We start from the raw sequence: 11,805 nt of genomic DNA, 5'->3' as shown, positions 1-11,805 counted from the left end.
GTTTAGTATAAGCACATGGAAGTCTTGCAAAACACAAGAAATGAGCGAAATCTATTTTCCAAACCAGATCGACCGGACTGTTTTACGGAGATAGCCTCGATCTTAAGGATCTTAAGGATGAAGGCTGGCTTTTACTGCTGACATAAGGAAAACTACAAGCTACATACACGCAGACGCATTTAATTTGTTTAAATAGTCTTTTGTTCTGGACCGTGACTAATGATCAAAACTCTACTGAGTTCGCTTTGAACTGGAGTATCTTGCTTGTGCTTATGCTTAGGTCGCTCGTGAAAAGAAGAATTTTAAAGGCCCACCTACTGTCCTTCAACTGACAGGCTTTTCGACCGTTTAGTTTCGCATTTGTTTTCGTAGCGATCTGATTGGATAAATTTCAGCTTTAGCAGGAACGCAATCATTATGCCTGTCGGTTGAGGGTGTTAGGACAGTGGAGTAAATATTATGTACTCAACAGAATATTGCATTTCTGATTAGTCAATGACAAATGCATAAAGGTTGCAGAGTACAATACGGAAGTTGCTATGGAAACACAGCGACAGAGTAATTAATAAATAAAAAACGTATGATCGTGCATTTCTTTAACCTGCGATCAGCCCCATTTTTAGAATCGCTGGCTCATTTGTTTTCCTGTGTCGTCGCTTGCCAACCACACAGTATGTACCGCGCTAAACTAAAATGGAGCCTGGTCGCAGGTTAGCATTTCTTGATTTATGGTCACTCGTGACGTTTTCAACTCGCCGACGGCTCGTGCAATTTTGCGAACTTGCAAAGCATCACTCATGCTCATAAACCCCGAAATGCGCCAGAAAGTTCATACGATTTGCCATACTGGTCAGCCATCCAATGAACACCCCTCTCAAACAGGGCTTCGCATGGGTGACAACGAAATTCGTACGCTTCAAATGCTTAGAATGTTGTTTTTCCCTCGGGAAATCACTCGCCTATTTAAGCCATAACTTTCCTCGGGCTCACGGCGCTCAACATGTGTTTGGCTTAAGTCCTCCATTCTCGGAATTTCTCTCTTACTAATAGGTCTACACGTTGTCTAGATTCTGCAATTCTGTTATGTAATATACTCAAGAATTCTGAAAAAAAGAAAATTACAATACTTGTACATGTTACTGAAGAAAATACGAAAACAACACATGCCATTTCAGGGCCGTGGCCAGAAAAAAGTTATGACTGACGCAATGCCGTCCATGGTTAAATTCTCTTTGTAGGTATTTTAGGTGTTCATGATGAGGTACATTACAAACGGACAACTCTGGAATCACACTTTATTTTTAAAAAAATCACCAAAAATGACTTGACCAAGTGCCTGTGTTTGCCTCATAGTGGCTACGGTTCTGCATTTTAATATGCAACAGCAGCGAAGAGGATTGAGTGGTTTTATCTACAGAAGTTAATCCTGACATAACAATCAAAGAATTAATTAATGGGTCCTTAGCTCCAAAGGTATAATTGAGAAGTACTCCTTTTTGTCCGCCATGCAGCATTTCGTTATTCCACCATTGTTTGTTGTGTTTCTAAAGATTGGTTGCAAAGTTGCAAAACAACCGTAAATCGATTTCACATAGTAAGGGGACTTGGAATTTGAATTCATTTTGTCAAAATAAGTTCTTTTCTTTCAATTAATCACTATGTCCGCTGGCCACGTGATTTAAAACGATCGACGGATGCTTTTAAATGGAACCTCCACTAAAACAAGAAAATAACTTTAAACCACAGAACATAATGTTTGCGATCAAAACCTTTTGACAACGAAAGCTAATAAATGAGTTTCAGCAACCGCAACACGTCACAGTTATTCAAGATGGCAGCACCCGGGAAAATTGAAAGTGAAAATAAGCGATTATGAAATTGATTTTTTCCGATACAAAGACTTAAAAAAATGAATGTCGAGCATATTTGATTGCAAACATTGTTTTGTTTGGTTGAATTTATTCCATAGTCGGAGCGGAGGTTCCCTTTAATAGGGTTTACAATTTACGTCTTTGATGGTAATATGTAAATACGGCTGACTGTTTTATTTACCTTGTTATATAAAGACTGCTGCCCCGGCATGGGCTTTTAACAGCATTTTTCAGTAAGTAAATCCCTTGATCTAAGTTAAGCTTTTACCATGATATACAAGAAAAAGTCATTAATCCTTGTTTCGCTTTATCCTAAGATATCTTGGCTTAGGAAGGTGACCTCGGGGATATTTTGGGTGTCTTGCATTTTGCAGCGACAGTACTTATTAATTATTTTGTTTCTAATTTGTTGTTATTTCCTGACGTCATTGCTACCTTAGTCTTTGGTGGCGCATCAATTAGTAACTTCCTGCTTAGTCTATAGGACTTAGCCAATATTTATTTCGATTGTACGGCTTATCCCCCTTGTTTTTCAACTTCATAGTCATACATTCTTAACCGCAGAAGATACTAAGATGCAAGAATGCACTCAACTAAATTCGACTAAACTGGTCAACTAATAGTTTATTATCACACGACAAAGTAAATTCGCTTATGAAATTGTTCTTGTAACACCAATACCACGAGATTTTGAAAAGAAGGCGAAAACATCACTTGAAAACTAAACTACTTAAATGTATGCCACACGTGCAGCACGGTTTTTGTTCTAGTTTAGAACTGATTACAATACCATTTGTTTTTTTCAGTCGTAGCGTTGCAGTTAATGGCCGTCTTCGTTGCTTTAGCTCCTCCTAGGTGACTTTTATAGCACTAACTTTGAAACAGACTATCACAAGGCACCTTTCAATCATTTCCAGTCAAAAGTAAATAGTTTACGGTACTTAAGATGTCAATCCTGGTCAGTCAATTGGTTGATACTCAGCTCAGTTTATTTCGGCAATCTTGACTCGCTCATTGCATCAGTCTTGAGGTGATCTATATCAGCATACAAAGTTGCAAGGCTCGCTCTATTGATTTTTCCGTTACTCTTTTCTGGAGAGTGACTTAGATCCGCGTATATGACACCATGGTATGGGGCAGGCATCTTTAAGGAAAATAGTAGCATTTGATAGAGTTTTCATAAAATATTGCTAGCAAAGATGACTTCGCGCGCGCTTATGTTGAAGACCCAAAGAAGATCTGGATTAAGAGGATGTTGAGGGGTGCAGTTAACTTCGAAAGTTTCTCCTCTTAAAAGGAGGTAACTGAGAAACCATGTTAAGCTGCCTTGGTAAATTTTATATGCAAATGCATTGAATTCCCAGGTAAGGACTTTTTAAAAACCTTAGGACCCCTGTCACAAGTCACATCTCTTGTTCATATACTCTGCAAAACTTAAAAGAATCCACAAACGCAAAAAAAAAAAATAAAAAAATAAAAAAAATTGAAAAAGAATAGTGCATTGAGTTCCGTGTGTTAGGGTTTAACCTATTCTAGTAGTGGCATGCTCACCTTCAGACTAGACTTGACGGTTATTATGCAAATGAGATTAGGACGTAGATGGCGAGAAATTCAAATTTTGAATGAGATGCGTGTAGTGATGCTACATGTAAAAGTAATTTTTACTGGGCATGTAGGGAAATTTACGTCATGGATTTATATCCTAAGCTCATTTGCATAATAACCGTCAAATCTGGTTTGAAGGCGAGCATACCACTACTTATTCTCCTCAGATACAGTGTATATGTCTTGGCAATGATATCTGAAAAATATGAGTAGAAGCAGAGGAAGTCAAGAGGACTTGTCGAGTGCTGGAATCGAACACCAGGATTAGAATGGAGTTGACAGCGCCATAATGTTCAAATTTGTTCAAATAATCAAGCAGCTTCATCTCCATTCTAAGGATATTTATTAGCCTCTATCAGGGTGTAATCCGAGCGGCGGGCAGCAGCTCCATCAATGTGGTCTGGGTTCGATTCCTCGAAGGAAAGGAGCGTTAAGTGTCTAGTTGTTTTAGCGATGGAGCACTAATTGAGGACACTGTCAGCTGAAATTAACAATAACGCAAATCAAGTCAAATGTTGGTTTTTGAGGAGAGGGGAAAACCGGAGTACCCGAAGAAAAACCTCTCAGTGCAGAGTAGAGAACCAACAAACTCAACCCACATATGACGCTGAGTCTGAGTGGAATCCGGGCCACAATGGTGGGAGGCGCGTGCTCTCACCATTGACTATGTTTGTTGGTTCTTTACTCTGCTCCGGCCGTCCGGTTTTCCCCTCTCCTCAAAAACTATGTATTAAAGGGGCTAGGTCACGCAACGTTGAAAAACGTCGGCCCACCTTTTTTCAAATTTATATCAGTCTATATCAACATGTACAAGTACAAGGAAAGGTTACGTTTTATACAAACGTTGGCCGTGTAGCACTTATATTTTAAACAGAATTAACTGAAGAGAGTGAGTGTAACGTGAAGTGCTAGATTTCTATCCCATATGAACCATGTGAGCGTTAGCCCTACTGATGGAACTGGGCCCACACAAGGACAGAGAAAAACTCTGACCAGGGTGGGAATTGAACCCACGACCTTCGGGTTAGATCTCCGCCGCTCTACCGACTGAGCTACAAGGTCAGACGGGAGCAGGCCGTGGGAACTGAAGATGTTAAAGTCACGGCAATTTAACATGTACAAGTACATGTTCTCTGTCCTTGTGTGGGCCCAGTTCCATCAGTAGGGCTAACGCTCACATGGTTCATATGGGATAGAAATCTAGCACTTCACGTTACACTCACTCTCTTCAGTTAATTCTGTTTAAAATATAAGTGCTACACGGCCAACGTTTGTATAAAAGTAACCTTTCCTTGGACTATATCTTCATACTCCTCCATTTCCCTTTCGGAGGGAAGCCAATCAAGACGCTTTCTCAATTGGGTGCAGTTTTTCTGTTGTTGATCTACTTGTCGTCTCTTCGTGTTCGAGGCTTAAATAGGAAAGAAAAATGATAATTTAGCAAGGTGCTTGTAAAGAATTGTAGCGATGTGTCTCTCACCTTTTAGAGGTCCGAAACTAGAGAAACCTAATGGTATTAATTAACTTGCTTTTCTCAGTGCAGTGTATATATGCAGCCAGGTGGACCCTAACACACTACACTGGTAAGGTTTTACGTAGGCTTTTACCAGAAAGTCAAAGAGTCTCTGCATCACATAAGTGGTCGAGGACACAAAATGAGTACTACTGACCATGGCCAGTTCTAGAATAGCTATTTTAACGGGATCATTTTTAATCACAGATTAGCAGTTTAGGTGGCAGTTGATGGCTGCTGTAAATACGTTTTTTCTTCTAAGCGCAAACTCCAATTGGATAAAAGGTTTGTTACTATAGGTTTAACATGCGAAATTAAAACTGTCAGCAATTTTGGGCCCGCATGACAAACGTAGTTTTTCTCGTGCCAGTCCGAAGGCCTCGGTATGACTTTCACATTCGCCAGAGTTCGTTGTCATTTTCTGTTGTTCATGTAATGTTTGCACATAGTTTATTGGTTTCGCGCCTTAGCAAACGGGCCGTGAGAGATATGTGCAGGAGAACGCCATCTTGTTTTAAGCAATATTCTTATAAAATTCAGTGTGATATTAAAAGCCACCAGTTATGATTTTACATGGTGTCAGAAGCGAGATAAACCCTTGAATATGAATTTAGCTGGATGCAATATCCTCAAATGGATTGGAAGGCCTAAAACGTACCGGAAAGGTGGAAGCGTTTTCGGCAACACTTGGAATTTATGTTCAGTATCCCGCTTTCCAGTAAGAAAAGGGGGAAAAGTGCAGCTATTCCCTCATATGGTGCGGTGAGAAAGGGCGAGATATCGTCAATACGTGGTCACGTATCAGCTAAGAGGATAAGAAGAAACTCAAGACTTACGAGCGGTTTGAAGGACATGTTGAACCCAAAACAAACACAGTATTTTGTGAATACAAATTCCGCAACCGCGTTCAAAGCGAAGTGGAAACAGTGGAGCAGTTCATAACGGATCCAAAACTGTTAGCCAGGGATTGTGCTTTCAAAGATCCAGACGAAATGATCAGGGACAGGATTGTGTTTGGCACAAATTCTCACAAAATTCGAGAAAAGCTGATAAACCAGGGCAAAGATTTAGCCCTCGATAAGGCTGTCGAAATTGCACGAACATACGAACTATCGAGGCCACAGTTGAAATCAATGGCGCAACACAGCACTGAAGCAATCCATTCCATAGGTGACAGCCAGCCATACAGAAAGAGATTTTCGAGCACACCTTCGAAGGAAAGAGCACAATCATTTGGCAAATGTGGAGATTTGCATGCAAGAGAGACTTTCATAGGTTCTGCTATGGGGAAAACATATCGCAAATGCAGAAAGGCAAATTATTTTGTTAGAATCTGCAAGACGGGTAGCAAAGGGATACAAGAGGTAAGTAGACTAGCCTCCGAACAAGTGACAGTTTGTTTGTTGAAACCATATCTGGAGACATTAGGTCCTCATGCTCAAACCAAGACTTCGTGGATATTGAGGTAGGCCAGAACAATGAAACAGTAAATTTCAAGTTTGATACGGGTGCACAAGTGAATGTGATTCCCTTAGAATTATTCCATAAAGTAAGGTGTGACAATTCAGAGGTAACTACACAAAAACTGTGTGGATATGGCGAAAAACCTCCAAGGTGGAAGGGAAGTGCAAGTTATCTTGTCAGTACTAAGAAAGAAAAAAAAATGCTTGAAGTCTATGTGGTATCCACACAAACACCACCAGTCTTAGGGTTAACATCGTGCCTCTCCTTAAAGCGGATCAAGTTAATATTATCTGTGGAAGAAATGCAAAACCTTGGGCACAACCAAAACGACATGATAAAAGAGCACAGTGACGTGTTTGGGGTTTTAGGGACTTTTCCAGGGGTGCATAAAATTTACCTTAAACCTGACGCAGTGCCGGTCATACTTTCCGCATGTAGAATCCCAGTAGCACTCAGAGACAAGCTAGGAAGGGAACTCAAGAGAATGGAGGACCTTGGGCGGTGATAGTCAAAGTAGGTGAGCCAACAGACTGAGTGAATTCGATCGTAACGCAAGAAAAGCAGTGAACAGGCGCATTACGAGTGTGTCCCGATCCCAGATACCTAAACTACGCCATCATGCGAGGACATTACCCATTGCCAACTCTGAAGGATCTAACTCTATTGCTATCAGATGCTAAATATTTTAGTGTATTAGACTGGATATTGGCAAATTAAGCTTGATGATGAGAGCTCAATGCTAACCACTTTTAACACACCATTTACCGTCTAGCCGATGTAACCTCCGAAGAAACAATGGTGGTACTCTCCTTTCACAACTAGAAAGATTGACCAGTAACTCACTTGGTGAGCGGGCATTTTCGGGGGCGGTTCCAGAGCTTTGGAATGAACTTCCACTCGAGCTGCGATCCTCTACTTCTGTTGACATTTTCAAATTCAAACTGAGAACATTTTTGTCAAGAAAGGCTTAATTTTACTATGTATATAATTTTACTTTCCGATTGGCTTCGGGAAATCACTTACCTCTCAAGCTAGTCCAGGTGTGTGCTCTCGTTTGGCTTCTCGCGGTTTTGTAAGGCGTTTTTATTATATGACTAGCTCCGTCAACTGGCAAGGTGAACCAAATCCCGCGCTGTGATTGGCTACCCGAGCAGGCAAGATGGAGCTATCTTGCCCGCTAGGGATTTCTTGCTTGGTCTCGCAAGATCAAAGATCATTTTTCGGTGTTTTATCTCATATCATAAATCCTTTATTGACCACGCTTTTTCGGTCAAGATGGCTGTATATTGGCCTCGTTCTTTGTTTTGCGTGTTTATGGACCTCGACTTTGTCTCGGTCCATAAACTCGCAAAGAAAGAACTTGGCCAATGTCCAGCCTCTTGACCGAACAAGCTTGGTCAATAACCCATATGTACGTGCACAAAATTCAACATCGGAGTTTCAAATTTGGGTCTTAATTTTCATATTCGACATCGAAGTTTTATATCCAACATTGAAGGCTTGAATTTTACATCGAAGTAAATATATAAGACGAATGTACGTATACTGTAGGATTGGTAGGTTATGTCGCACATAAATTGACTTCAGCACCCGTGGTTTCGGGTCTACTATTGGGACACAGTTCGGCTGTGTCCGCAAAATTATGAAAATCGCTGTAAACTGTTGACGATTAACCTGCAAAGCTTTCCTGTAATTTTAGACTTCTCCATTTGCCTTTTGCATTTGTAGCAAATAATCGCACTTAGGCCTTGCTCTGCTCGCACAGGCAAATCTACTGCTTTTGAAAATATTTCTGCCATTGTTTCGATAGCATCTTTGACATTAAAAAAGTTATATTTACCCCTGCCAAATACCGCTGGATTTCGTTCCCAATACCGAAAATATACATCGTGATGTGACTAATGTAAACAAAGTAACATGACCCAGCTCGCGTGCGAAGAACCGGTTAACTGAGTTTCAGAACGCGTCCGTTTTTTCGATTTCAATCAATCCGGGCATGGAAGTGAGGTTCTCAACGGTTTGAACCAGTGGCTTTTTCTCTCCGCCTCGCTTCTCGCTATTCCGTCACTCTAGGTGACAAAAAACCACTGGCACCCAGCCTACACCGTAGGAAAAAAGTGGGGTGCAATAGCCCCCCCTCCCCAGCCCCTCCCTCTCCGCGGCCTCCGGATAGACGTCCCCCACAAACCTGGGAAGAATATACCAGTTACTGATACGCTTTCCCGATTGTATCTAAAGGACACCGATGACACCCATGAGGTTTTTGATGCCCAAGCCCATGCCATGATGACCTCTCTGCCAATCTCTGACAACAAAATCTCAGAGCTACAGGTCTGTACAAAGGAGGACGCCGATCTACAGCAGTTGAAGTAATCGTTGCATGTAACCCCGTTAAATCTGGCTAATCAATGCTTTTAAAGGATTAACTTAATTGAGAAGAAGAAAGCGAATGATACTTCAAAAAAGTAAAAACAAAAACAAAAACAAAAACAACAACAACAACAACAACAACAACAAAATATCCGCCCCTAAATAGTTAACGGTAGTCTAGGCGGGTGGCGGGCGTTGATTGAAATCATCCTTATTGGATGGCTAGATCAAATAAATTAGTGCCCCAAGTCAGTCATACCACACTGGAATTATAGAGCTAACAGGATGGACGTGAGTTCAAATGCGAGAGAATTGTCATTCCCTCCACTCTTAGAGGAGAGATGCTGAAACGAATTCAAATGGGACACATAGGAATAGTAAAGTGCAAAAGACATGCAAAGGAAGTGATGTTCTGGCCAAACATGCCTGGTCAGACAGAAAGACATGGTCTCAAGCTGTCTAACTTCCTCGGAGTTTTCACAGATCTCCTTGTGGTCGACTACCACAGCAGATATTTTGACCTAGAACGAATGCCCAGCACCACATCCGCAGCAGTGATAAACAAGATGAAAGCCATCTTTGCACGATTCAGTATTCCTGGGAAGCTGGTATCCGATAACGGACCCCAATTTGCTGCTGAACATTTCACCCGATTTGCCTATGAGTGGAACTTCCAACATGTGACTACCAGTCCTATTTACCCACAAGCAAATGGATTATTGGAAAGATCGGTTCAAACAGCAAAACCCTTGGCCCCAGGACTCTTCCCTCAGTCCCCTCAGGAGTATAGGAACACTCCAATAGATGGATTATCTTCTCCTGCTCAGTTCTTTGTGAGCAGAAGACTACTTGCCTTGCTCCTGACAACCAGAGACCAGCTAAAGCCAGAAATCGTAAACCCCAAGATGGCCAATGAGAGACGAAGTCTGAAACAAGCCTCCCAACGATACTATTACAACAAAGGCACTAAACAGCTACAGCCCTTAAAAACTAGGGACCTGGTCTACAACCAAACTAAGTCAAGAACTTGGAAGCCTGCTACAGTCCTGCAAAAAGAGAACACCCCCAGGTCGTACACAGTTCGCACGAATGATGGAGGGCAGTACAGGTGGAAGAGAAGATTCCTCCTAAAGGCAAACAACAAATCATTACAAAAGCCAGATTCCTCCAGTGACCAAGAGCCATGCAGTCTTGCTCGTGGGAGTGCCACAGTTACTGCGTAAATTGCCTCCAGTGTCAATCTCACTTTTAGGGAACGAAATAACATCAGTTCCCGTGGCGAAGGACCTCGGCGCCCTCATCGACCAATCCTTAACTTACAACGATCATGTTGCCAAAACCTCTAATTGTCTGTTTAAATTAATACAGATTAGCAGAATTAAGCACCTTCTGGACAGAAAGTCTCTTTTATTCGTGATGAACGCTTTTATTGGTGATGAACGTTTTTAGTAAACTGTTCTATTGCTCAACTGTATGACTGCTTTTTGCACAGGCCCTAGCGACAACCTTTTGCACGTTATTCACTCTGAATGGTGTTGTTGAATGGAGTAGTTAACCTTGCAGGATTCCGGCGAACAATTTGAAACGTCTTTTACTGAGAAATAGAAAACGTAGGGTGTTTGCATGGAAAATAGCCTCTCGACAAATAAGTGTAACAAGACGTGTTAGTGAACTAGAGTTACTCATAAACTTGTGGCTCTTGGTGCGCACCCTTTATTCCCCTTCCTTCGTGCTCCGTTTTTTTACGGGTATTGCAGCTACACGGATCAAAGAAAAGTCGAAACAGACCTTGATCAAATGAGACGAGCATTGAACTGGCGATCTCCAGCTCAAAAGGTCCGGTACTAACCGCCTGAACCACGCCTGATATAAAGATCATTTTTGCGCTTTTTTTTATGTCTTGTCTGTCATACGAAATGACAAAGAGTCTAAAGGGCATAAATAGGCTCAAAGGCATTAAGGGCGTGTTCTTTTGGGGCTATTCCGGAATAGGAATACTCCGAATATACGGTAATCGTGTTCTTTTGGGAAAATTCGGCAGATGCGTTCTTTTGGGAATTGGTATTCCTTGTATTCTGTTATTCGTAATCCGGAAAAAGAATAACCGGAATAGTCCCAAAAGAATGCGCCCTAAGTCTCTTACTCAGCTAAACAAAGAAGAGCAATAATATCCACAGAGTAAAAACAGTCACGACAAAACTTCCGCATTGAATGAAATTTTAAAACCTTTTAAATTGGGTTGGTACCTCGCCTCCAAAGCGATCGTTGTCCATGGAACAGATCTCGTGTAGTCTGCAATCTCAATAGAGTGTTTTCACTCATGTGATCAGTAACCTTGTTTTTCCACCGAAACAAAAGAAAACATTTGCATGATAATAGAGCTCAATTCCCGGGGGATTAGTTGGGTACACCAGCATGGCCGCTGTGCCTTTGTTTAGGGACACCAACATGGCCACCATGACATCATGTGAAAACACTCTATTCTTGGCCGGGTTTTTTTTTTCAGGCACGCGAAGCGCGCCAGCGGAAAACCATGGGTAAAATTTGTTAGGAAATCTATCCATACGAGAAATTTTGGTTATGACGTCAGCGTACGCTCGTCCGCTCGCCCTCCCGTTCAGACTGTCGGGGTGGAGGTGGGGAGGCAGGACATCCTCTGGAGACGGGTGAGTTAGGCAATTTTCCTTTGCGGAAAATCGTGTGGCAGCGTTGCATTTGGCAACCGGCGTTTTTGTGGCGGGAAATCATATTAGTGACGAGCAACGGGATAAAGAACAGGACAGAGCAAGAGAGAAGAGGCAACGAAATTTGAGAAATTTAAGCAAAGAAAGCCACGAGAGAAGCCGAGGAAGGAGAAGAGAAAGTCCTAATTAAGAACACTGAAAGCTGAGAGAAATAGAGCGAGAGGCAAAACACTTTACAACGGTTAGCATTCAGGTAACGTTTTCCTTCTTAATGCATGCTTCGCTGCCTCATATTTTG

This window comes from Montipora capricornis, chromosome 9, assembly GCF_036669925.1.
Source record: "Montipora capricornis isolate CH-2021 chromosome 9, ASM3666992v2, whole genome shotgun sequence".
NCBI lineage: Eukaryota > Metazoa > Cnidaria > Anthozoa > Scleractinia > Acroporidae > Montipora > Montipora capricornis.
Note: the sequence above shows the minus strand (reverse complement) of the source record.